This window comes from Carcharhinus amblyrhynchos, chromosome 14 (genome assembly GCF_965287045.1).
Source record: "Carcharhinus amblyrhynchos chromosome 14, sCarAmb.v2.hapA, whole genome shotgun sequence".
NCBI lineage: Eukaryota > Metazoa > Chordata > Chondrichthyes > Carcharhiniformes > Carcharhinidae > Carcharhinus > Carcharhinus amblyrhynchos.
In genome coordinates, this window is record NC_137337.1 from 54,630,019 (window position 1) to 54,656,694 (window position 26,676).

General features: G+C 43.2%; 1 protein-coding gene across 8 annotated transcripts in view; it reads right to left on the minus strand.

Moving 5' to 3' along the window:
* The window catches only part of g2e3 (G2/M-phase specific E3 ubiquitin protein ligase), a 289,629-nt gene that overhangs the window by 170,873 nt on the left and 92,080 nt on the right, over positions 1 to 26,676 (minus strand). The window lies entirely within an intron of this gene.

Sequence of the window (26,676 nt, forward strand, 5' to 3'; positions counted from 1 at the left end):
AGCAAAACAAACAATTACAGATTATAATTTGTTTCTGCAACAAAAATCCTGTGGTTTTACATCATCTAATTTTATTGCAATGGTAAAATTCTATCATTGTAGATTTGACATCTTGAATTTCCAGTATCAGGGAGTGTGTTCAAATGTATCATGTTATCCATTCAATTAATTAGCTTTAATGCAGAAAGTGTTTCATGTAGACAAAAATGGACAGTGAGCCAGAGGAGGAGAGCTGCAACCAAATGTTTGGTCAGGTGGGTTTCAAAGAAGATCTTAAGGAAAGAAGATGGAGAATGCAAAAGGAAGTAAATCCCAACAAAAGTCCCTCTGTTCCATTACATTTCTCAGATAGGGTTCAAAAGTTAACAGTTGGCAGGGGATGGGGACTGAGCTATGGAAAGTTACAAAATGGGTTGGAGCAATGTCATCAAAAAAATTAAATGAAAGGATGAGAATTTGAAATTGAGGCATTGAAGTGGCCCAAAGTCAATGAAGGATAGTGAGGGAACGAATGATGAGGAAGTAGGACACAGTGCAGGATAGATAATGTGTGACAAAGTTTTTGATGAAATGAAGTTTGTGGAAGGTGAAAGGGGCCAATTACAAGCATTTTGGAAATGTGAAGGTGATAATTTTGTGGATGAGTTCAGTTGCAGATAGGCCGAACAAGAGCAGAGATGGATTGCGTTATTGAAGTGAAAGAAGGCATTTAGTACTGGGAGGATAAGGGGTTAGAAACTTAACTAATGGATGGCTCAGTCTGAGGCACGACATGGGAAGGAATCACTAAAAGCATGGAGATGAAAGTGGGAGAAATAATCTCATTCTGACCTCAGTAAATCTGATTGCATATTGCTGTCACTGACACTTAGTTCTAGAATGTTGCCACTTGCCAAATTGTCCCTATGGTTTTGACTCCTACTCTACCCGCTGGACTGTCCCAGAGGAAAATAGATCCCAGTTGCTTTTACTTTCCTTCCAACCTCTTTATACTAATTTTCTCCACACACATTGCCAACAACGGTAAGGAATTCATAGAACTGTTGTGACGATACTGTGCCTTTAAGAAATAAATCTTAATCATGTTTTTTTTTTGCAGGTTTTTCAAACAATTCCCAGCATTTTAATTTGGCACTGTTTTCACTGCACCCGGCGTCTCCAATTGTTACTGAAGCAATATAATGGATCATGTTTATTTTATTCTGGACGAATACATGGTCCTGTGGTTTTTAATGGTCCCTTGGGATCACTGGGTGGAGCATGATTGAGAGGTCAGGTGATGCCTGGGACAGTTTCCTCCACAGGAAAGTCCAACTTTTTAGTTTCAGCTTTGTTGCTGTTAGAAACTAGTGGAAGATGGTAGTGTAGTTTTGTGTGTCTCTTGCTACCAAGGCTTTTGGGAACGTTCCATGACTGGGAAACTCCAGAGACTTAATCCAACATTTAAAGTACCAATACAGGGCAGATATTAAAAAGCTGAAGATTCAGCACCACATTAGCGTCCTTACTTTTTGTGCCAAGTCTAGAAGGGGTGTATGCTTGTGAGATGTTGTTGAGCGGCACAGTATCAAGCACTGTGGCCTCTCAGCACTAGGAACCCGGGTTCAATTCGACCTTGAGTGACTGGAGTTTGCACGTTCTCTGCATGTCTGCGTAGGTTCTCTCCGGGTGCTCCGGTTTCCTCCCACAGTCCAGAGATCTGCGGTTTAGGTTAATTGGCCATGCTAAATTGCCCCCTCAGTGTCAGCGGGACAAGCGTAGGACTGTGATCGGTGCAGGCTCAAATGGCTAAATAGCACCGTCCTGCATGGTAGGGATTCTATGACTCTATGACTTGGAATATCATAGCAAGCTGTTAAGATTTATACTACATCATGCTTCATTCTTGTAATTGGTAAAAGTCATGCTAAATATTTTTTATTATATTTATATGTGGTCTTAAATTAACTTTGTTTGATAAAAACTTTCATTTAAATTTAAATCATGCCTGGAGTGAAACACCTTATGCAAAAGCAGAGGGAAGCATAGCAAGGGAAGTCCGGGTTAAACTGCATTTATTTCAATGCAAGAGGCCTGATGGCAAGGCAGACGAACTCAGGGCATGGATGGGTACATGGAACTGGGATATTATAGCAATTACTGAAACATGGCTAAGGCAGGGACAGAATTTGCAGCTCAATGTTCCAGGGTACAGATGATATAGGAAATATAGAACAGGAGATAAGAGAGGAGAGGGAGCTGCACTTTAGATTAGGGAAACCAACATGGCAATACTGAGAGGGGATATATCTGAAGGTTCGCCCACTGAATCTATATAGGTAGAACTGAGAAAAAAAGGGGGGATATCACTTTGATAGGGTTATACTATAGGCTCTCAAGTATTCAATGAAACCAAGCGTGCTGAATGCTTTCCTCAGCACTCTGTCCACCTGTCACATCATCAAAACATTGAATACAGGAATTGGGAAGTTGTACAAGACATTGGTAAAGCCACACTTGGAATGCTGTGTACAGTTCTGATCACCCTATTATAGAAAGGATATTATTAAAACTACAAAGAGAACAGAAAAGATTCACTAGGACTTGATGGTTTGAGTTATTAGGAGAAGCTGGATAGACCGGGACTTCTTTCTCCAGGGCAGGAGGCTTAGGGGTGATCTCATAGAGGTCTATAAAATAATGAGGAGCCTAAATCAGCTAGATAGTCAATAGCTTTTCCAAAAGGTGGGGAGTCTAAAACTAGAGGGTATAGGTTTAAGGTGAGAGGGGAGAGATACAAAGGGACTCAAGGAGTAATTTTTTCACACAGGGGGTGGTGAGTGTCTGGAACAAGCTGCCAGAGGTAGTAGTAGAGGCAGGTACAATTTTGTCTTCTAAAAAGCATTTAGACAATTACATGAATAAGACGGGTATAGGGGGATTATGGGCCAAAAGCAGGTAATTGGGACTAGCTTAGGGGTTTGAAAAAAAAGGCAGCATGGACAAGTTGGGCCAAAGGGCCTGTTTCCACACTGTAAACTTCGATGACTCTATTACTCTATTACCAATGCCAAATGCAAATATGAAAACTTAGGGTCTAGGCTTTCTATATTATACATCTAGGAGTTTCTGGCCTAGGCCTTGTACTACAAGGATCAGTTCTGGGACTCTTATTGTTTGTTATATTCATAAGAAATAAAGATGAAAATGTCGGGGGGGGGGGGTGATTGTTGGGCAAGGTTGCAGATGACACCAAAATTGGTGGGGTGGTTAATAGTGAAGGAGATGAATGCAGGTTATTGGAAGATATAGATGGGTTGGTTAACTGGGCAGAGCACTGGTAGATGGTATTTAACCCTGTTGTGAAGTTGAGTTTGTAAAGATATAAAGAATGTTTGTAAAAATATAAAAGAATTGTAAAAAAAAGTGTTAGAAGGAAAGAAAAGAGTATGTGGTCCCTTTAAAAGTTTTTGAGATCTGTACTGAAACGCAGAGTACACACAGACTCCAGGTTGCAACATTTGTTTCAAAAGGACCAGGCATTAGGGTTTATTTGGTGACAGGCTGTTGCATTCTGCCAGCCTATCAGTTTAAAAGGGGCAATTAACTATTAAGAGCCTATCAGATTTGAATTTGATAGTATTCACAGCATCAAACGAATCCTAGGGTAAGAAAATTGCAAGGTCATCGCAGATATAAAAGCCAAAACAACAGCCATTTCTGGAAAAATATCTCCAGAAGTCAGGCCAGCCAGTCAAAAGCCAGCATTCATCACCAGAGCAGCTCTTCACCCTGCCAGTTTAAGTATCTCTTAAGGCAAATATCCAACTACCTAACAGAAGGATACTGAATTAGAGAGACTTTACAGACAGCAGACAACTACAGAAGAACTCCAAAAGCTTCTGAATTCCATCAAGCCTGGTCGTACAATTTCTTTGAGAGTGACTAAAATTCCTTTAATTACTGTTTTAGTAATGAATGCTTGAACAGCATTTTAGTCAAACCATACCTTAATTAACGATACTTGTTTAAAGTTCCCAATTATTCAAATAAAATAACTTGTTAATTATTTGCTTAAAGCAAGTGTCAGGCTTTTATATTAATGAACCTCTAAACGTTAATTAAGAACAGTTAACACTTTCCCAAATATTTTTACCAGATTACGACACGAGGTAAAGGAGATTAACCTCTGTTTCATAACAACCTTGATAAGTGAGAGGTGCTGCACTTTGAAAGAAGAGGAAGAGACTACAGCATGGATACTTTGATTGTCAACAATAATTTTTTTTAAATTAATTCATGGGACATAGGTATCACTGGCTAGGCCCATCCCTCGCTGCCCAAGGGCATTTGAGAGTCAACCACATTGCTGTGGCTCTGGAGTCACATGTAGGTCAGAACAGTTAAGAACAGCAAATTCCCTTCCCTAAAGGACATTAGTGAACCAGATGGGTTTTTCCCAACTTTCAACAATGGTTTCACGGTCATCAGTAGATCCTTAATTCCAGATTTTTTTTGAATTCAAATTCCACCATGTGCTGTCAACTTTAGTGAAAAAATAGCTAGGCACCAAAATTACACCATGGTCACGTATCCAATTTATTTCATTGGCTGCGAAGATGACACACCGGCTATCTTGTTGTGATGGATTGTTAGCCATACAGTGGAACAGCTCAACAAATGAAATATGCTCAAACTGACACCATTCTGAGCAAATTTCTGAATTTGTCTTTTTATTTACTTAATTATAGTCAGAGTAGGGCCAAAGATGTGTGGGTTAGGTGAACTGGCCATGGTAAATTGCCCCTTATTGTACCAAGATTTTCAGATTAGGGGAATTAATAAGAACATAACAAATGGGAGCAGGAGTAGGCCAGCTAGCCCTTCGAGCCTGCCCCGCCATTCAATAAGATCATGGCTGATCTGTCGTGGCTCAGTTCCACATTCCCACCCTCTCCCCATAACCCTTAATCCCCTCTCTTATCAAAAACCCATCAACCCGCATCTTAAAAATATTTAGCGAGGTAGCCTCCACCACTTCAACGGGCAGAGAATTCCAGAGATTCACCACCCTTTGAGTGAAGAAGTTCCTCCTCAACTCCGTTCTAAACCGCCCCCCCTTTATCTTGAGGCTGTGCCCCCTAGTCCTACTATCCTTTCTGAGCGGGAAGAGTCTCTCCACCTCTATCCTATCCATCCCATTCATCATCTTATATGTCTCAATGAGATCTCCCCTCATTCTTCTAAACTCTAACGAGTACAAGCCTAGTTTATTCAGCCTCTCCTCATAGCTCAACCCCCTCAACTCCGGTATCAGCCTAGTAAACCTCCTCTGCACTCCCTCCAAGGCCAAAATATCTTTGCGCAGGTGCGGCGCCCAAAACTGCACACAGTACTCCAGCTGCGGCCTCACCAATGCCCTATACAGCTGCAGCAAGACCTCCCTACTTTTATATTCAATCCCCCTCGCTATGAAGGCCAGCATCCCATTTGCCTTCCTGACCACCTGCTGCACCTGCAAGCTGGGTTTTTGCGACTCATGCACAAGGACCCCGAGGTCCCTCTGCACCGTCGCCTGCTGCAGTTTTTCGCCCCGTAAGTAATAGTCCTTCCTACCATTCTTCCTACCAAAGTGGACCACCTCGCACTTGCCAACATTAAATTCCATTTGCCATTTCCTGGCCCATTCGCCCAGCCTATCTAGATCCTTCTGCAGACTCTCCACACCCTCCGCACAATTTGCCGTTCCCCCAATCTTGGTGTCATCAGCAAATTTCGACACCCTACACTCGGTTCTCTCCTCCAGATCATCTATATAAATGGTAAAAAGCTGAGGCCCCAGCACCGACCCCTGGGGCACTCCACTGGTCACCATCCGCCAATCCGAATAGCACCCATTGACCCCCACTCTCTGCCTCCTATTTGACAACCAATCCTCTATCCACGCTAACACCCTACCCCCAACTCCATGTCCCTTGACCTTCTGCAATAACCTCTTGTGAGGTACTTTGTCAAACGCCTTCTGAAAATCTAGAAAGACCACATCCACCTGCTCTCCTCTATCCACCGCCCTAGACACATCCTCATAGAACTCCAGTAAATTTGTCAGACACGACTTCCCTTTAATGAAACCGTGCTGCGTCTGCTCTATCAAGCAATTCCCTTCAAGATGCCTCGCAATTTCCTCCTTAATGATAGATTCTAACATTTTACCTACCACAGACGTTAAACTAACCGGCCTATAATTCCCTGCCTTTTGTCTGGCACTCTTCTTAAACAACGGCATAACATTAGCCGTTTTCCAATCATCCGGCACTTCCCCGGAATCCAGCGACGTCTGGAAAATAAGGCTAAATATGTAGAGTTACGAGGATAGGGCCTGGATGGGATGCTCTGCCTGTGCAGACTCAATGGGCCAAATGGCTTCCTTCTCCACTGTAATGTGGAGATGCCGGCATTGGACTGGGGTAAGCACAGTAAGTAGTCTCACAACACCAGGTTAAAGTTCAACAGGTTTATTTGATAGCACAAACTTTCGGAGCATTGCTCCTTCATCAATTGAGTGAAGAGTTGGGTTCACAAACAGGGCATATATAGGCACAGACTCAATTTACAAGATAATGGTTGGAACGTGAGTCTTGACAAGAAATCAGGTCTTTACAGATGCAGACAATGCTAGTAGAAAGGGTTTAGAGCAGGTTAAAGAGGAGAAAATTGCCTCAAGACAGGAGAGTTAATGAGATTTTACAAGCCCAGGCAAGTTGTGGGCATTACAGACAGTGTGACATGAACTCAAGATCCTGACTGAGGCCGTCCTCATGTGTGTGGAACTTGCCTATCGGTTTTTGCTCGGCAATTCTGCATTTTGTGACGTGAAGACACCTTGGAGAACGCTTACACAAAGATCAGAGGCTGAATGTCCATGGCTTGGGCAGCACGTAGCAAAATGATTAGCACTGTTGCTTCACAGCTCCAGAGACCTGGATTCAATTCCTGGCTTGGGTCACTGTCTGTGTGGAGTTTGCACATTCTCCTCGTGTCTGCATGGGTTTCCTCCGGGTGCTATGGTTTCCTCCCACAGTCCGAAGATATGAGGGTTAGGTTGATTGGTCGTGCTAGAATTGCCCCTTATGTGTCCTGAGACACGTAGGTAAAAGGGATTAGTGGGTAAATGTGTAGGGAAATGGGGGTAGGGCCTGGGTGGGATTGTGGTCGGTGCAGACTCGATGGGCCAGATGGCCTCCTTCTGCACTGTAGGGTTTCTATGACTCTATGAGCTAATCTGACAGTATCAGGGAAACTCATTGCTCGTTATCTCTGAAGAGGTGTTAATGACCCCTCTGGGCTGTAGAGCACAAATTCAAAGGAAACTATATCAAGACCAAGGTCACTGTGAGGGCCACAAGCAAGGGAAAGCTGAATTGAGATTTGTTACCTTTTTAACTGTAAAAGTTCAGTTGTGACAGTTAGGGCAGTGGTAAGCTCCTCCTGCCAGATATCGGCTCCCTGACCACTTCGTCTCCAATAAGTGTGTCCAGTTGTAGCTCCTTACAGACGGCATTGTTCAGTTGGAGCAGCAGCTGGACACACTGTGGAGATTACAGGGGGCAGGGAGTGATACAGACACTAGTTACAGGGAGATCGTCACACCACAGGTTCAGGCAAGTAGATGGGTTACTACCAGGAGAGGCAGGCAGGTCGTGCAGAAGTTTCAAAAAACAAAGAACAATACAGCACAGGAACAGACTCTTCAGCCCTCCAAGCCTGCATCGCGCATGCACCCAACTAGACCATTTGTATCCCTCTATTTCTAGTCTGTTCATGTGGCTATCTAGATAAGTCCCAGCATGTCCGCCTCAACCACCTTGCTTGGCAGTGCATTCCAGGACCCCCTCACCCTCTGTGTAAAATACGTCCCCCTGACATCTGTGTTGAATCTTGCCCCCCTTACCTTGAACTTGTGACCCCTTGTGTTCGTCACCTCCGACCTGGGAAAAAGCTTCCCACTGTTCACCCTATCTATGCCCTTCAGAATTTTATACACCTCTATTAGGTCGCCCCTCATCCTCCTCCTTTCCAGGGAGAACAACCCCAGTTTACCCAATCTCTCCTCATAGTTAAGACGCTCCATACCAGGCGACATCCTGGTAAACATTTTCTGTACTCCCTCCAAAGCCTCCAGATCCTTCTGGTAGTGTGGCGACCAGAACTGGATGCAGTATTCCAATTGTGGCCTAACCAACGCTCTATATAGCCACAACATCATATGCCAATTTTTATACTCCATGCCCTGTCCAATAAAGGCAAGCATGCCATATGCCTTCTTCACCAGCCTCTCTACCTGTGCTGCCACCTTTAAGGATCTGTGGACTTGCACACTCTGTGTGTCTATACTCCTGATGATTCTCCCATATATTGTATAGCTCCCCCCTACATTAGATCTACAGAAATGCATCACTTCGCATTTATCTGGATTAAATTCCATCTGCCATGTTTCCACCCAATTTTCCAGCCTATCTATATCCTGCTGTATTCTCTGACAATGTTCATCACTATGTGCAACTCCAGCAATCTTTGTGTCGTCTGCAAACTTACTGATCACACCAGCTACATCTTCTTCCAAATCATTTATGTATATCACAAACAGCAGAGGTCCCAGTACAGAGCCCTGCAGAACACCATTAGTCACAGACCTCCAACCGGAAAAAGACCCCTCCACTGCTACCCTCTGTCTTCTATGGCCAAGCCAATTCTCCATCCATCTAGCTAGCTCACCTTTTATCCTGTGAGATTTAACCTTTTTCGCCAGCCTGCCATGAGAGACCTTGTCAAACGCTTTACTAAAATCCATATGGACGACATCCACGGCCCTTCCCTCGTCAATCGTTTTTGTCACCTCCTCAAAAAACTCAACCAAATTTGTGACGCGTGACCTCCCTCGTACAAAACCATGTTGTCTATCACTAATGAGATTATTCAGTTCTAAATGTGCATATATCCTATCTCTTTGAAGGGGTAACCAAGAAGGTAGATGAGGGCAGTGCAGTTGATGTTGTCTACATGGGCTTTATCAAGGCCTTTGACAAGGTACCGCATGGTGAGTTGTTGTATAAGGTTAAAGCTCATGGAAACCAGGATGAGGTGTCTAAATAGATACAAAATTGGCTTTTTGACAGAAGCCAGAGAGTGGTTGTAGAGGGTTTTTCAAACTGGAGCCTGTGACCAGCGGTGTGCCTCAGGGTCTACTGTTATTTGTCATTTTTATTAATGATTTGGATGAGAACATAGGAGGCATGGTTAGTAAGTTTGCAGATGACACCAAGATTGGTGGCATAGTGGTCAGTGAAGAAAGTCATCTCCGATTGCAACAGGAACTTGATCAATTAGGCCAGTGGGCTGACAAATAGCAGATGAGTTTAATTTAGATAAATGCGAGGTGATGAATTTTGATAGATTGAACCAGGACAGGACTTACTCAGTTAATGGCAGGGCATTGGAGATAGTTACAGAACAAAGAGATCTAGGGGTACAGGTTTATAGCTCCTTGAAAATGGAGTCACAGGTGGACAGAGTGTTGAAGAAAGCATTTAGCATGCTTGGTTTCATTGGTCAGAACATTGAATACAGGAGTTGGGACACCTGTTGAAGTTGTATAAGACATTGGTTAGGCCACACTTGGAATACTGTGTACAGTTCTGGTCACCCTATTATAGAAAGGATATTATTGAACTAGAAAGAGTGCAGAAGAGATTTACTAGGATGCTACTGGGACTAGATGGTTTGAGTGATTAGAAGAGGTTGGATAGGCTGGGACTTTTTTCTCTGGAGCTTGGAAAGCTGAGGGGTAATCTTATAGAGGTCTATAAAATAATGAGGGGTACAGATCAGCTAGTCAATATATTTGTCCAAAGGTAGGGAAGTCTAAAACTAGAGGGCACAGGTTTAAGGTGAGAGGGGAGAGATATAGAAGTGTTCACAGGGGCAATTTTTTCCACAGAGGGTGGTGAATATCTGGAACAAGCTGCCATAAGTAGTAGTAGAGGCAGGTACAATTTTGTCTTTTAGAAAGCATTTAGATAGTTACATGGGTAAGATGGGTATCGAGGGATATGGGCCAAATGTGGGCAATTGAGGTTAGCTTAGGGGTTTAAAAAAAGGGCAGCATGGACAAGTTGGGCAGAAAGGCCTGTTTCCATGCTGTAAACCTCTATGGCTCTATAATTCTTTGCAGGCAAGCAGAAAGGCTTTCATTAAACCTGAGGTTTCAGAGAAAGTTTGATGATGAAAGAAAAATAAACAAGTCAGAAAACAGCTAGCCTCATCACACAAAGAATGTGTTCGCTGATGGCACATAGTAGGCTAAAGCTAGGCTGGTAGCTCACGATTTTGAGGAAAGACTTGGGGACTTTCCAACTACAGGGAAAGAAATATTTTTCAACCATTTTAACATTTATTGAGTGCGAATTGGTAAGATATAAAAGCTGTATTTTTCCAGGGTGAGAAATGTTAGAGAAGCACTTTTTTGAAACCACCTAAAGAAGCCTGCTATATAGAAGGAAAATTGTGTAAGTTATAAACAAATGTGTTTATGAATTCAATGAAGCATGAAGAGTATGGTATTTTTCTGTGAAATTGGTCCTGTTGAAAACAAGCTGATTCTAGTTAAAAGCAGACTTATTGGTATCACAAGGAGAAACTAGCAGCAATCTTTATCATGCATGTTGATGGGGAGGTTCTGTTGACTGGTCAGAATCACAAAAAACTTACTTATTGGGGAACTGGACATTTTTAATTCAAGAGTGGCTATCAGGGACAAGTTAAGAGGTCTATTCCATGCTGCCTGATGATGTGCCTCTGAATTATGAACCGACCTTGGCCAAAGTGTCTGAGTTAATCCAAAAGCATGTCACCATCAATTCCAGAACACTTGCTCTGGAATAGCTGGCGAATACTTTCCCATGGGACAGATTTGCCTTTTTCCAAGACCAACTGCACCATCCACATTGCTGATGCACTGACTAAAGTTTAAACATGAACAAAAAAAGGAAAATGCAACAGGCTAATAAAGCCTGCTGTTGTATTGTGCATTAATGATCTAAACAGGAAAGTGGGGATATGGTCATAAATTCACAGATGATAAAAATTAGTGGTGTGGTAAATAGCAAGGAGGAAAGCCTTAGATTACAGGGTGATAGACTGTGGCCATGAGGCGGGCAAGATAGTGGGCAAATGGAATTTAACCCTGTAAAGTGTGAAGTAATGCATTTTGGGAGGACTAATAAGGCAAGGGGTACACAATGAATGGTAGTACTTGAGGAAGTATAGAGGGACTTTGGGGTGCATGAAGGCACAGGACATGTAGGTAAGGTGGTTAGAAGGGCATATGAAAGACTTGCTTTTATCAGCTGAGGAATAGAACATAACAGCAGGGTTGTCATGATGGAACTAGGAAAATGCTTGTTAGGAGTGCTGTTGCAGTACTGGTCACCACACTATGGAAAGGATGTGATTGTACTAGAAAGGGTATAATTGTCTGGAGGAGATTCATCAGGATGTTGCCTGGACTGGAGCATTTCGGCTATGAAGGGTTAGGTTGAGGTTGTTCTCCTTGGAGCAGAGAAGGCTAAGGAGCGACCTGATTGAGATGTACAAAAGGACATAACTGGGGAAGATAAGAAGAAACCTTTCCCCTTAATCAATAACCAGTGGCATTGGTTTAAGGTAATGTACAGGAGGTTTAGAAGGGATTTGAGGAAAGGCTTCTTCACCCACCAGAGAAATCTAGAACTCATTGCTTGAAAGGGTGGTAGATATGGAAATCTCACAGCTTTTAAGAAGCATTTAAACAAATGCTTGAAATACCATATGCTATGAACCAAATGCTGGAAAATGGCAATAGAATAGATAGGTGTTTGAAGGCCAGCGAAGACACGATGGGTCAAAGGGACTCTATCTATGGTGTAAAATTCTTACAACTTTAAGACTATGACATCTCCCTCCCTGGTGGAACCTGTGGAGTTGCAAAGCTCAGTCTGCCGTTTTTGTCATCTACCGAAGAGCAGACGAGAAAGTGGGCTCTGCCCACGTCTGAATGCCGAGCCCAAAGTACTCTTTGACTGGAACCTCTGTACCTACAAGACTTCATGACTATCTGATCATGGAAGTCACTTCAAATGGGAAACTGAATTATCTAGCATCAGTTTTCAGCCTGATGACTTTTCGTGAAGTAATACACCATTGAACTGAGATTCCGACTCTGGTTACAGGTTTAAAAAAAACAGACTCTCTCTGGAGTTACGTTCTGTATACCTTCATTTTTTCCCACTCTTTTATTATGCAAGTGAAAAGGAGCTTACACTGCAACGCTCTTCCTGCTTTTGAGTGTGTGCAAATATACTAACCCTTTGATCTCACCCTATCTCGAGTTGACTGCAAGGTTATTAATAGGAACTGGAGCGTACCAAAGTTCAGGGGTTGGGAAAACAACACCACCACAAGAGGGCAAAATCAAAATCTGAATACCTTTCCGATAATGGATTGGCGATGAAAGGAGAAATCAGAGCTGCAAGTTAAATCCTCTTCTGTCTTTAACAAATTTGAAACAAGATCATATGTTTCCTGTCCTCTATAATGAACTATCTTAGATCAGCCAGTCCCTGGATTATTGGAGACCAGACATACTTCCAAGATGCACTTTGGAACCCATTGGAAGCCCAAATGCAATGACACCGAAGGAATTGTCTGGGAACTTTGAACTTCAAATAAGCAATTACCCAACTAACTGGGGCTCTTTGGGAAATTCTTAAACTTTGAGTTCGAGTCAGAGACTATAGATAGTTCCGACTCACTTAACTAGATCATTACCCAGGAAATGTTCGACAAAAAGTCCTGGTCTATCTTTTGTGTAACTGCACAATTGGCATCCCCAACTTCCTGACTCTCCTCAACCACCCCCCTCAATTGGACTAATCCTCCCACAGCAGTCTTTCCCACCAGACATGATTAGCCACCAACATCCGGCTCTCGTCCTCACATCCCCCTGCCCCCACACTCCATCCCCCCCACCCAACCTGAGCTGACCAGTTCCTAACTTGACAGCCCCTCCAAACCCACCTCCTACCCAGCCCAGCTGCCAGATTAATCAGCATTTGGTCATCCACACTCACTAATTCATAAAAACACTAAGAATTTGTCTTAATGTCCTGAGCTTTTCAATGTTCAGTGAACACAATGTGCAATCAACGGCCCGGCATATCCCTCACACAACCATTACTGTCAAACCAGGGGAGCAACTGTGGTTCAATGGAGAGCGAAGGAGGGCATGCCAAAAGCAGCACCAGGCATACCTAAAAGAAAGAGGTGTCAACGTGATGAAGGTACTAAGCAGATGACCTACATCCTTAACTCGTTCATTCCCAGGTTCCCAGGACAGACTGTTGATGATCTGGTCGCTTAAAAGCTTGAAGCCCTTGACCATTTCTACTTCGTCCCCATTACTGCAGACAGGAGCATGCTCTCCCTACACTTCCTGAAGTCAATGACAATCTTCTTCGTTTTGTTGACACTGAGGGAGAGATTACTGACACTGTACTAGTTCACCAGATTCTTCTCTCATTCTGGTACTCCGTCTCATCATTGTTTGAGATCCGACCCACTACGGTGATGTCATTAGCAAACTCGAAAATCGAGCTGATGGGGAATTTGGCCACACAATGATAGGTGTATAAGATGTAGGAGGCTAAGAACAAGCCTTGTGGGGCACCAGTGTTGAAGGATGATTGTGGAGGTGTTGTTGCCTATCCTCACTGATTATGGTCTGTGGGTCAGGAAGTTCAGGATTCAGTCACAGAGGGAGGAGCCGAGGCCCAGGCCGTGGAGTTCAGAGATGAATTTCATAGGAATAATGATGTTGAAGGTTGAGCTGTGTGAAGTGCATTCAGTTGCATACGCTCACCAAATGCATGGATTGGTTAGAGCAGCAATTGGAAACACTGAGGAGCACACATTTAGCAGAAATTGTTATAAATAGCTACAGAGATGTGGTCACACCAAAGGTGCAAGAAGATAGATGAGTGACTGCCAGGCGTAGGTAGGTAGATAGTGCAGGGGTCCTCTATGCCCGACATACATAATAAGTATGCTATTTTAGATACTGATGAAGGGAAAGGTCCATTAGTGGACAACAACAGAAGTGGCCACAACGAACGCACCACAGCTCAACCTGATGCAGAGGGTGGGTACAAAGTGTAGGAAAATAAAGCTGTAGGGGATTCAATAGTCAGGAGCACAAAAAGGTACTTCTGTGGCTACGAAAGGGATTCCAGGACGGTAGTTTGCTGCCCTGGTGCCGGGGTCCTGGATGTCTGAGTGGGTACAAAGCATCCTAAAATGGGAGGGAAACCAAACAGATGTCATTGTCCACACTGGTACGAATGACATAGGTAGAAAGAATAGCGAGGTCCTGCAATGGCAATTTAGGGAGTTAGGTAGAACATTAAAAAGCAGGACCTCAAAAGGTAGTAATCACTCCCCATGCCACATACTAGTGAGGCTAGGAACAGGGAGATAGTACAGTTGAACTCACAGCTAAAGAACTAGTGTAGGGGGGGGAATTTCAGATTTACAGATCATTGAGATGTCTTCCAGGGAAAGTGGAGCCTTGAACAAGAAGGACAAGTTACGCTTGAGCTGCAGGAGCACCAATATCCTGGCTGGGAGGTTTGCTAGTGTGGTTCGGGTGGGTTTCAACTAATATAGCAGGGGAATGGGAATCAGAACAGCAGGTCAGCAAGTGTAGACAGGGGATGAGCATGGGACCAGGCTAGCTACGAGGAAAAGCAGGCTGGGAAGGTCAAACTCAGTGGGCCTGGAAGTCTGGAGTGCATCTGCTACAATGCAAGGAGTATAACAAGACAGACAGATGAACTCACAGCCTTGATTCATGTGTGGAACTTAGATGTGGTCACAGGTGACAGAGACTTGGTTAAAAGGACAGGACTCGTGGCTAAATATTCCGGGATACAACGTTTTAGGTGAGACAGAGGGGAAGGTAAAAGAGGTGGAGGAGTTGCAATCCTGGCTAGGGAACAGATTACAGCTATGCAGAGGAAAGACACCTTGAAAAAAAATCATATAACGAGACACCGTGGGTAGAGCTCAGAAACAGGAAGGGGGCTGTCATCATGATGGGGGTGTACTACAAACCTCCTAACAGCCTATGGGAAGTTGAAGAAGATATGTAAGCAGATTCTGGACAGATGTAGAAATAATAGGGTTATTGAAGTGAGAGACTTTAATGTTCCCCACAGACTGGGGATCCCTTAGGGCCAGGGAACCGGATAGTGAGGAATTTGTGAAGTGCGTCTAGGAAGGTTTTTGGAAATAATATGTCGATAGGCCGACATAGAGAGGAGGCTACGCTGGACCCAGTACTAGGGAATGAGCCAGGCCAGGTCATCAAAGTTGCACTGAGTGAATATGTGGCGAACAGTGGCCACAATTCCATAAGCTTTTGGATACTGATGGAAAAGGATGAGTGTTGTCTGAGGGTGAAGGTGCTAAATTGGGGGAAGGCTGACTTCAACCAGATTAGGCAGGATTTGGAGGCTGTTGTTTGAGAGAGGCTTTTTGAGGGTAAATCCACATCTGGCACATGGAAGTCTTTTAAGGAGCAGTTGGTCGGAGCACAGGACAGGCATGTGCCTGTGAAAAGGAAGGACAGGAAAGGCAGGATTCGGAAACTGTGGATGACCAAGGAAATTGCGAATCTAATCTAAAAGGAAAAGGATGCACTTACAAGGTCCAGCCAATTAAAGACAGAGGAAGCACTTGAAGAATACAGGGAAAGTAGAAAATAACTCAAACAGGGAGTTAGGAGGGCAAAAAGTGGTCACGAAACATCTTTGGCAAACAGGATTAAGGAGAATCCCAAGGGATTTTATTCATGTATTAGGACAAAAGGGTAGCTATAGAAAGAGTTGATCCACTCAAAGACAAAGGAGGGAAATTATGCATATAACCAAAGGAAGTGGGTGAGATCCTTAATGAATACTTTGCATCGATATTTACAAAGGAGAGGGACACGTTCATTGGTGATATCTCAGAGGGATATGGAAACCCTTTAGAAAAAGTAATCATTCCAAGGGAGAAAGTGTTAGGTATATTACAAAGCATTAAGGTAGAAAAATCCTGAGGGCGAGATGGCATCTATCCCAGATTACTGAGGAAGACAAGAGATGACATTGCTGGGCCTCTAACAGAAATATTTATGTCCTTGTTTGGCCACAGGTGAGGCCCCAGAGGATTGGAAGATAGTCAGTTTGTCCCATTATTTAACGAGGGGAACAAGAATAACCCAGGTAATTATAGGCCAGTGAAATTTTTGGAAAAGGTTCTTAGAGATAGGATCTATAACATTTGGAACCTTCTTAGCAACAAACAGCATGGTTTTGTTCAAGGAAGGTCATGCCTCACTAATTTAGTTGAGTTTTTTGAGGAGGCGACAAAAATAATTCATGACGGAAGGCCGTGGATGTTATCTACATGTACTTTAGTAAAGCATTTGACAAGGTCCCTCATGGCAGGCTGATGTAAAAGATTAAATCTCATGGGATCGGGGTGAACTAGCTAGATGGATTCAGAACTGGCTTGGCCATAGAAGACAGAGGATAGCAGTGGAAGGTGTTTTCTGAATGGAGGTCAGTAACTAATGGTATTCCACAGGGATCAGTGCTGGGACCTCTGCTGTTCGTGTATAATGACTTGGAAGAAAACATGACTGCTCTGATTAGCAAGTTTGCGGATGATACTAAGATTGCTAGAGTTGCAGTGATAAAAATTGTCAGAGAATAAAGTATGATACGGATAGTCTGGAAAATTGGGCGGAGAAACGGCAGATGGAACTTAATCCGGACAAATGCGAGGTGATGCATTTTAGTAGATCCAATTCAGGTGGGAGCTATAAGATAAATCATCAGGAGCATAGACACATGGAGAGATTTGGGCGTGCAGGTCCACAGATCTTTAAAAGTAGCAGCACAGGTGGAAAAGGTGGTGAAGAAAGCATATGGTATGCTTGCTTTCGTCGGATAGGGCATCGAGTGTAAGAGCTGGCAAATGATGTTAGTTGCCTAAAATGTTGGTTAGGATTTGAAATACTGTGTCCAATTCCTGTCACCACACTACCAGAAAGATGTAGAAGCTTTGGAGAGAGGACAAAAAGGTTTGAGGGTATTAGCTATGAGAAGAGACTGAATAAACTGGATTGTTCTCTCTAGAAAGACGAAGGCTGAGGGGCGACCTGATAAGAAGTTTATAAAATTATGAGGGGCATAGATGGCGTAAACAGTTGGAAGGTTTTCCCAGGGCAGAAATGATAATTACAAGGGGGTACAAGTTCAAGGCAAGAGGGAAAAGTTCAGTTGAGATGTGTGGGGAAGTTTTATTTTTACAGAGAGGTGGGAGCCTGGAATGGACATCCAAATGAGGTGGTTGAGGCAGACACGTTGGTGACATTTAAGCCTTAGCGGGGCAGACACATGAACAGGTGGGGATAGAGGGACACAGGGTGGTTGGTCTAGATAGGACAATGTGATCGGTACATGCTTGGAAGGCCGAAGGGCCTGTTACTTTGCTGTACTGTTCTTTGTTCAGTCTTGGTTCAAACAGGGACAAAAGAGGTGAATTCCAGAGGTGAGGCATGAGTGACAGCCCTTGACATTAAGGCCGCATCTGACTGCCTGTGGCACCCAGGAGCCCTTGCAAAGCTGTAATCAATGGGTATCAGTGGACAAACTCTCCACCGGTTGCAATCATATCTGGCATATAGGAAGATAGTTATGGTTTTGGGTGGGGGTAGAGGGGGGCGGAGGGAGGAAACAATGGTGGAGGGGGAGAGGGAGAGGCCGTCAGCTCGAACATCTCTGCAGGAGACCCTCAGGGAGTGTCCTCGGCCAAAGTATCTGCAGCTGCTTCATCAGTGACCTTACCTCCACCATAAGCTCAGAAGTCGGGATGCTTGGCAATGACTGCACAATGCTCTACATGATTTGCGACTCCTCAGATACTGAAACAGTCCATGTTCAAACGCAACAAAATCTGGACAACATCCAGACTTGGGCTGACAAATGGCAAGTAACATTTGCAGCACACAAATGCCAGTTAATGACCATCACCAATAAGAGACAATCTAACCAGGGGCAGCACGGTGGCATAATGGTTAGCACTGCTGCTTTTGCATCAGTGACCCGGGTTCAATTCCAGCATTGGCTGAAGGTCTGTGTGGAGCTTGCATAGTGTCATGTCTGTGTAGGTTTCCTTCAGGTGCTCTGGTTTCCTCCCACTAGTAAGAAGTCTGACAACACCAGGTTTAAGACTTAAACCTGGTGTTGTCAGACTTCTTACTGTGTTTATCCCAGTCCAACGCTGGCATCTCCACATCATTCCTCCCACTATCCAAAGATATGCAGGTTAGCAGCACGGTAGCGCAGTGGTTAGCACTGCTGCTTCACAGCTCCAGGGTCCTGGGTTCGATTCCTGGCTCAGGTCACTGTCTGTGTGGAGTTTGCACATTCTCATGTCTGCATGGGTTTCCTCCAGGTGCTCCGGTTTCCTCCCACAGTCCGAAAGATGTGCGGGTTAGGTTGATTGGCCATGCTAAGAAATTGCTCCTTAGTGTTTTGGGATGTGTAGGTTAGAGGGATTAGTGGGTATAGTATGTAGGGATATGGGGGTAGGTCCTGGGTGGGATTGTGTTCGGTGCAGACTTGATGGGCCGAAGGGCCTCTTTCTGCACTGTAGGGTTCTATGAATAGCAGGGTAAATATGTTGGGTTATGCGAATAGGACCTAGTAAGATGAAAACATGGACCAGAGGAGACCTGATGGGCCGAATGGCCTCATTTTGCACCATAAGGATTCTAAGATTCCAACTACTGCCCGTGGACATTCAGTGGTGTTACCATCACTGTATCACCTACTGTCAACATCCTTGGGGTCACCATTGATTCAACTAGATTCACCACAAACACAGTGGCTACAACAGCAGATCAGAGGCTAGGAATACTGCGGCGACTAATTCACCTCCTAACTCCCCAGAGCCCGTCCGTCATCTACAAAGTAGAAGTCAGGAGTGTGATGGAACAGTCCCCACTTGCCTGGATGGGTGCAATTCCAACAACAGTCCAGGAGCACTGTCAAAGACAAAGCAGCCCGCTTGTTTGGCACCACATCTACAAACATCCACTCCTTCTACCGCTGACATTCAATAGCAGAAGTGTGTACTATCTACAAGATATCCCTCTACTGTAGAAATTCACCAAAGATCCTTAGATAACACCTTTTGAACTCACGTCCACTGAGATCTAGAAGAACAAGGGTAGCCGATATATGGGAACAACACCACCTATAAGTTCCCCTACGGCATTGCGGATCAACTCACATCACGTGGACTGCAGCATTTCAAGGCAGCAGCTCACCACCGCCTTCTCAAGGGATCAGCAAGAAATGCTGGCCAACCTGTGACAGCCTTGTCCCATGAATGAATAAAAAATCAGAATACAGCAGCTAGTAACTCAGTACAAGGAAGCAGTTCCACTGAAAAGCCAGGATTGGAATATCTGGCCAGACACATGGAGCTCCAGCATGATGCAGAAAAGTGAGTGGAGCAGCAACCCACCCGTGAGTGCTGTTTCCCAAATCATTCAGGCTTAGAATAAAAAACAGCCAAACAATATCCGTCAGCCGATAAAAGCAAAATACTCGCCCCCAAAAACAGTAACTGCTGGAAAAACATTTTAGGTCGGCCAGCATTTAACGGAGAACATTGCCTTCAGAACTGAAGTGAGATAGCAATGTTCCAAGAGTAGTCACATTGAATTCAAAATGATAACTCCTGTTTCCCTCTCCAGATGCTTTCAAACCCAATGAGTTTTTCCTTGACTTCCTATTTTTATTTCAGATATCCAGCATGCACAGTATTTTGCTTTCATTTTACGTGTATAATTCACTGCCACGTCTCTTCCAGGAATGCCTACCTTGAAATTCTGCTCTTCTCTTCAATGGGATTTTTGTTTGTCTTTCACCTTGTCTGTCTCCACTGCTTTTCATTTTCAACTTTGTGTTTGACGTGGTGTTTGCCATAACTCACTTTCAAAGCCACATCTTCTTCCTGGATGACTGTCTCCAGCCCTGATTTACCCCACATGGATTTCAACTGAAGTTCCATTCCTTATGTTTCAAATCCACGGAGGATTACGTTCCTCGGATTGCTATTTTTGCCACATCCTGAGATCCATACTCAATGCCATGCGCTACCACATGTACATACTTGACCTTTCACTTCACCAGATGACTCGCCCCATCTCAAAAGTTGTCCTGGTCCACAATTTCATTTCATTTTTGCCTCATCGGACACCTCAACAAGAAACCCATCCCTTCTTATAATGTCACCCTGCAGACTGGATCAGTACCATGGCAGAGGAAGTCATCAAGTGGTAGAATTAATAGGAATGTAGCAGCAGTAAGGGACAGTATAGTCAGACAGACTGATCTAATTCTCTGCAATCGAGAGCATGAATCCAGAAGGCTGCATTGCCTGTCCGGTGCCAGGATTCTGGGCATCTGTTTAGTGCTGGAGGGGGACTTTCAGTGGGAGGGAGATGATCTTGGGGTCGCAGTCACATTGATATCAACAACACAGACAGGGCCAGAAAAGACATCCTGCTTAGGGGAGCTAAATTAAAAAGAAGAATGTCAAAACTTATACTTGCTGGATTAGCACCTGAACATGAGCAAATAGGTGTGGGATAAAGAAGACTGGACAAATGAATGAGTGGCTCAAGGACAGAGAGAAAAACAGGTTTTGCTTCATGAGGCACTGACACCAGTATTGAGAAAAATGGGAAATGTGTCATTTGAACAGTTTTCATCTGAACTGTGTGAGGACCAGTTTCAAACTAAACATGAACTAGAACAATAGGGAGAGCTTTAAATTAGGGATAAGGGACCATAGAATCCTAAAGAGAAAATGCTGGAAAATCTCAGCAGGTCTGGCAGTATCTGTAGCTAGAGAAAGGAGCTGACGTTTTGAGTCCAGATAAGTCTTTGTCAAAGCTTTGACAAGCCTAGCTTGCCAGACCTGCTGAGATTTTCCAGCATTTTCTCATTTGGTTTCAGATTCCAGCATTCGCAGTAATTTGATTTTAATCACAGAAGCCTACAGTGCAGAAGAAAGGGAAGAAGATAGTTAACTGGTAAGTGATTAAGGTCTATTTCATTCCTAAGATTTAAATTCTGTACAAACTAATAGTCAGGTTAATAAAAAACAAAGGAAAATAGTTAGGTGAAGAGAAAAAGATTAGAGAAGTCAAATGCCTTACAGTCAGAAGTAGGGGAATTTATAACGGGGAATAAAGAAATAGCTGACCAATTTTGGTCTGTGTTCATGAAGAAGGACACAAGTAACATAACAGAAATGTTGGGAAACACAAGTTTGGTGAGAGGGGGGAACAGAAGGAAATCAGTACTAGTAGAGAAATATCATTTGAGAAATTGAAGGGAAATTGACATCCCAGAGCACTTAAGAATGTAGAGCTAGAAACAGTGGTTGCATCAGTTGTCATTTTCCAAGATTCTATAGATCTGGAACAGTTCCTACAGATTGGAGTGTAGCTAATGTAACACCACTATTTAAAATTGGAGGCAGAGAAAAAATAGGGAATTATAGATCAGTTTGCCTGACATCAATAGTGAGGAAAACTCCAGAGTCCATTATCAAGGATTTTATAACACAGCACTTGGAAACAATGGCAGAATCAGAGATAGTATGGATTTGCGAAAATTTCTGAAAGTTGATTTATTAAACTAATTCCACAGCGGGAGGGGACACACAGAGTTCACAGAAAGGTAGACAGCATCATAGACAAGTTGCAAAATTAAGTTTTGGATTGGGGGACAGCAAATTTTCGTAAAATAAAGTAGCATCTGGCCAAGGTAGACTGAGAACCGCTACTAGTGGGAAGAACTACAGAAGAGCAATGTGGGCGTTCAAAAAGGAACTAGGGAGGGTATGATCCCAACATGTTTCCTCTGGGGTGATAGGAAGAAGTAACAAGCCCAAAGAACCATGGATGGCCAGAGATACAGTAAAAAGTCTGACAACACCAGGTTTTAGTCCAACCTATTTATTTGATAATAGACTCACAAGCTTTCGGGGTTAGCCCCTTCGTCAGGTGAAGGGGCTAACCCCAAAAGCTTGTGAGTCTATTATCAAATAAATAGGTTGGACTAAAACCTGGTGTTGTCAGACTTTTTACTGTGTTTACGCCAGTCCAACGCCGGCATACCCACATCATGGCCAGAGATATCCAGGACAAAAGGAAATGAAAGGTTTTTAGCAAGTACAAGGGGAGCAAATCAGTGGAAGCATTAGTGAAGTACAGAAAGTACAGGGTGGAACTTAAGACAGCAATTAGGATATGAGAAAGCTCTGGCTTATAAGAGTAGGGAAAATCCCAAGATATTCTAAAGTATATCAATGGGAAGATGATAACCAGAAGGGGGCAATCTGTCGATAAAGCCAGAGGACATTGGTAGAATGTTGAACAAATTCTTCATATCCATCTTCATCCAAAAGAATGAGGATGAACGTATGGAACTCAGGGAGAGCCTGCGAGGTGCTTGAGCACTTTGACACAGGAAAGGACAAGGTATTGGAAGTGACGTATCATAGGTGCATCACGTGGGAGCTCCTGGATGCCATTATGATCCAGGGCAAACATGTCTGTCTAAGCTTTTGGCTTGAACAACTTTGGATCAGAGTCACTGAGCTGGAGGACACACAGCATACATTGCAATGCATTAGGGAATGTTACTTGGACACTTCATACCAGGAGGCAGTCACACCCCTTAGGATAAGGTCTTCGGATTTGGTCCACGGTCAGTGACAGGAAGATGTGACTGCAAATGAGGCCAGTAAGGGACCCAGCTTGCAACAGTGCAGGAGTCTTTGCAGCTGTCCGACAGGTCAGCTGTCTTTTTCAGCTTGTTTCAATGAGAGTGGGGAATGCAGAATGGGTGAGCTGACTGGCCATAGCACTGTAGTGCCAAAAGCCATTCATGTGTGGGGACCAAAAAGGAATGTCACGTTAGTGTGGAACAATATAGTAGGAGGGACTGACACTGATCTTGTCAGTAAAGAGCAGTGTCAGAAGTCTGTGTTGCCTGTCTGGTACCACAGTTTGGGACATATGTTCAGGGCTGGAGAGGGAATTGTGGGGAGTGGTGGTGGAGGAGGAAAGAGGATTCAATGACATAGGCACAACAAGGAAAGCGGTTTTGCATCGCTGTTATGAGGAGCAAAGCTTCTTCAAATTAAGCAACAGAACCTCAAAGGTAATAATCTCTAGATTACTAGCTGAGCCACTTACAAATTGGCAGAGGCAAAAAAGATTAGAAAAACTAATGCCTGGCTTAAAGTCTGGCATATAGAAATGGTTCTAATTTATGGGGGACTAGCAACAATCCTGGAGAAACTCAGGGCTGTACCTTTGGAACAATCTATGCCTGAACGGCGCTGGAATCATTGTTCTAGCGAGCCACATAACTTGGGAGGACTAAATTCCAGGTGCAAGCTGTCAAATTTGGCAAGTTGCAGTATATCAAAGAATAGAGAGACAGCCCAAGAAAGATACCAATATGGAAAATGATAAATAGAGCGTAACAGAAAAGTACTACAAATCTAAGATAAATCAGCAGATAAGGCTAGAAGTTAGAAAAATAATAAAAAGACAGAACTAAAGGCTTTGCATCTGAATGCACACAACATTTGAAATAAACAGATGAACTCAACGCTCAAATAGAAATAGTATGATCTGAAAGCCATAACAGAGACATGGCTGCAGGATGACATCGATTGGGACCTGAATGTTGAAGGATATGTGACATTTAGGGAGGTGAGGAATCAAGAAAAAGTGGAGTGGTAGCTCTGTTAATTAATGATGATTTTAGCACAAAAGAGGGGGAAGACCCAAGTTCAGGAGAGTAGGATGTAGAAACGGTGCAATAGAGATGAGAAATTATAAAGGCAAGTCACTTGTGGGAATCGTATACAGGCTCTCTAACAGTACCTATGTGGTGGAATGGAGTATGAAGGAAGAAATAATGGGAGTATGTCAAACAGGTATGGTGATAATCATGGGGGATTTTAATCTATACACAGACTGGAAAAATCAGATGGGCAAAGGTATCCTCGCAGATCACAAAAATGTTTTTGGGATAGCCCAGCACATTCTGGAGTCAACCAGAGAGTAGGCCATAGGAGACCTGATATTGTGCAACAAGATTAATTAATGACCTCATTGTGAAGGTGTCCCTAGGTAGCAACAATCATGATACGATTGAACTGTACATTCAGCTTGAGGTAGAGAAGGATTTTTCCAAGGCTAGTATTTCAAGTTTAAAGATGACCAATTATGAGGGTATAAAAGAAGAGCGAGTTAAAACAAACTGGCAAATTAGGTTACAGATTGGCCAGAGGTGCCATGGCAGACATTTAAAAGGAACATTTTAGATTAGATATATTCCAATGAGAAAGAAAAATTCCAAGAGGAGGACCAACAGTTATTATGCAAGAATGGATGGCAGATCAGAAGATTAGTCAGAACATTAAAAAAAACAAAGGATTAGTAAAGTGATTAATAAGTACAAGTGAAACTAGCTAACAATATAAAAACAAATTTCAAAAGTTTCTATGGATATTTACAAATAGAGTTAATGTGAGCTTTGATCTTACAGAAACTGAGTCTGGGAAATTAATAATAGAAAATAAGGAGATGGCAGATGAATTGAACAGGTATTCTGCATTGGTCTTCACCAGACAGGAGACATGTAACATTCTCCCTGTGTCTGCGTGGGTTTCCTCTGGGTACTCTGATGGAAACCCATAGTCCAAAGATGTGCGGGTTAGGTAGATTGGTCATGTTAAATTGTCTCTTGGTGTCGGGGGACTAACTAAGGTAAATGCATTGGGTTATGGGAATAGGGCCTGGGTGGGACTGTGATCAATGCAGACTCAATGGGTCGAATGGTCTCCTTCTGCATTGTAGGATTCTATGCAATTGCTGTAAATCAGGAAATGAAAGGGAGAGACAAGGTCAAGAAAATTACAATCAGTAGTACTGAGCAAATTGATAGTGACATGAGCAGGCCCTGATTGACTTCATCCCAGGGTCGGAAAAGAACTGGCTAGTGAGATAGTTATTGCGTTGGTTTTAACTTTCCTAAACTCTTTAATTTCAGGGAATGTTCCATGAGATTCAAAAATAGCGAACATAACTTCTTTGTTCAAGAAGGGAAGGAGGAAGGCAGAAAACAGGAAACTACAGCTTAACATCTGTTGTTGGGGAAAACGTTAGAAGCTATTATTAAAGGCATTATAGTAGGGTACTAGATAAATTCAAGATATTGAGGCAGAGTCAACATTGTGAAAGAGTAATCATGTTTAACCAATTTATTGGAGTTCTTTAAAGGGAGTGGATATCCACGTGCTGTGGATAAAGGAGAACAGGTACTGTGCTTAGATTTCCAGAATGCATTTGTTAAGATGCAATATCAAAAGTCATTGCAGAAAATAAAAGCTAATAGCGTAGGGGGCAATACTGGATGGAAAGAGGTTGGCTACCTAAGAGTAGACATAAATGAGTAATTTCCTGGTTGACAAGATACGCACTACAGGGATGAGTGCTGGTGCCTCACCTTTTTGGAATTTATGTAAGTGATTTGAAGATTATGGTTACTAAATTTGCTGATGACACAAAGGTAGGTTAGTTACAATGATGATATGAGAAAGCTAAAAGGGATATGGATAGGTTAACTCAGTGGGCAAAGATCTGGCAAATGACATATAATGTGGACAAATGTGAAACTGTTCATTTGGCAGAAAGAATAAAACAAGAGCATTTTATCTAAATGGTGAGAGATTGCAGAGCTGTGATACATGAGGATCGGGGTGTCCTAGTGCATAAATTGCAAAAGGTTAGTATTCAGGTGCAGCAAGTAATTAGGAAAGCTAATAAAATGGTGGTGCTTACTGGGATGGGAATTGAATACAAAAGCAGAGAGAGATGACATTATATTTGTGCAGGGCATTGGTGAGAATACATCTGGAGCAGTGTGTGCAGTATTGATCTCCTTATTTAAGGAAGGATGAAAACATATTGCAAGTTCAAATAAACTTAGACTTAATTGACTAATAACTGGAATGCGAAGGTTGTCTTATGGGGAAATTAAGCAAGCTATTGCAAATGCTGAAACAAAAACAGATGCTGCCAGGGCTGCTGAGTTTTTCGAGCATTCTGTTTTCCTGTCTTATGAGGAAAGGTTGGCTTGTATCAACTGGAGTTCAGAAGAATAAGAGGTGACTTGACTGAACCACAAGATCGTGAGGGGTCTTGGCAGGGTAGATCTGGAAAGGGTGTTTCCTCTAATGGGAGCATCAAGAACTAGAGGTACAGTTTAAAAATAAGGAGTCACCCATTTAGGACAGAGATGAGGGAATTTCTTTTCTCCCACAGGGCAGCGAGTCTTTGGAACACTCTTCCTCAAAAGGAGGTGGAAGCCGAATCTTTCAATATATTAAGGCATAGCTAGAATTCTTGCTGAGGGGTAGGTGGGAATATGAAATTACAATCAGATCAGCAGC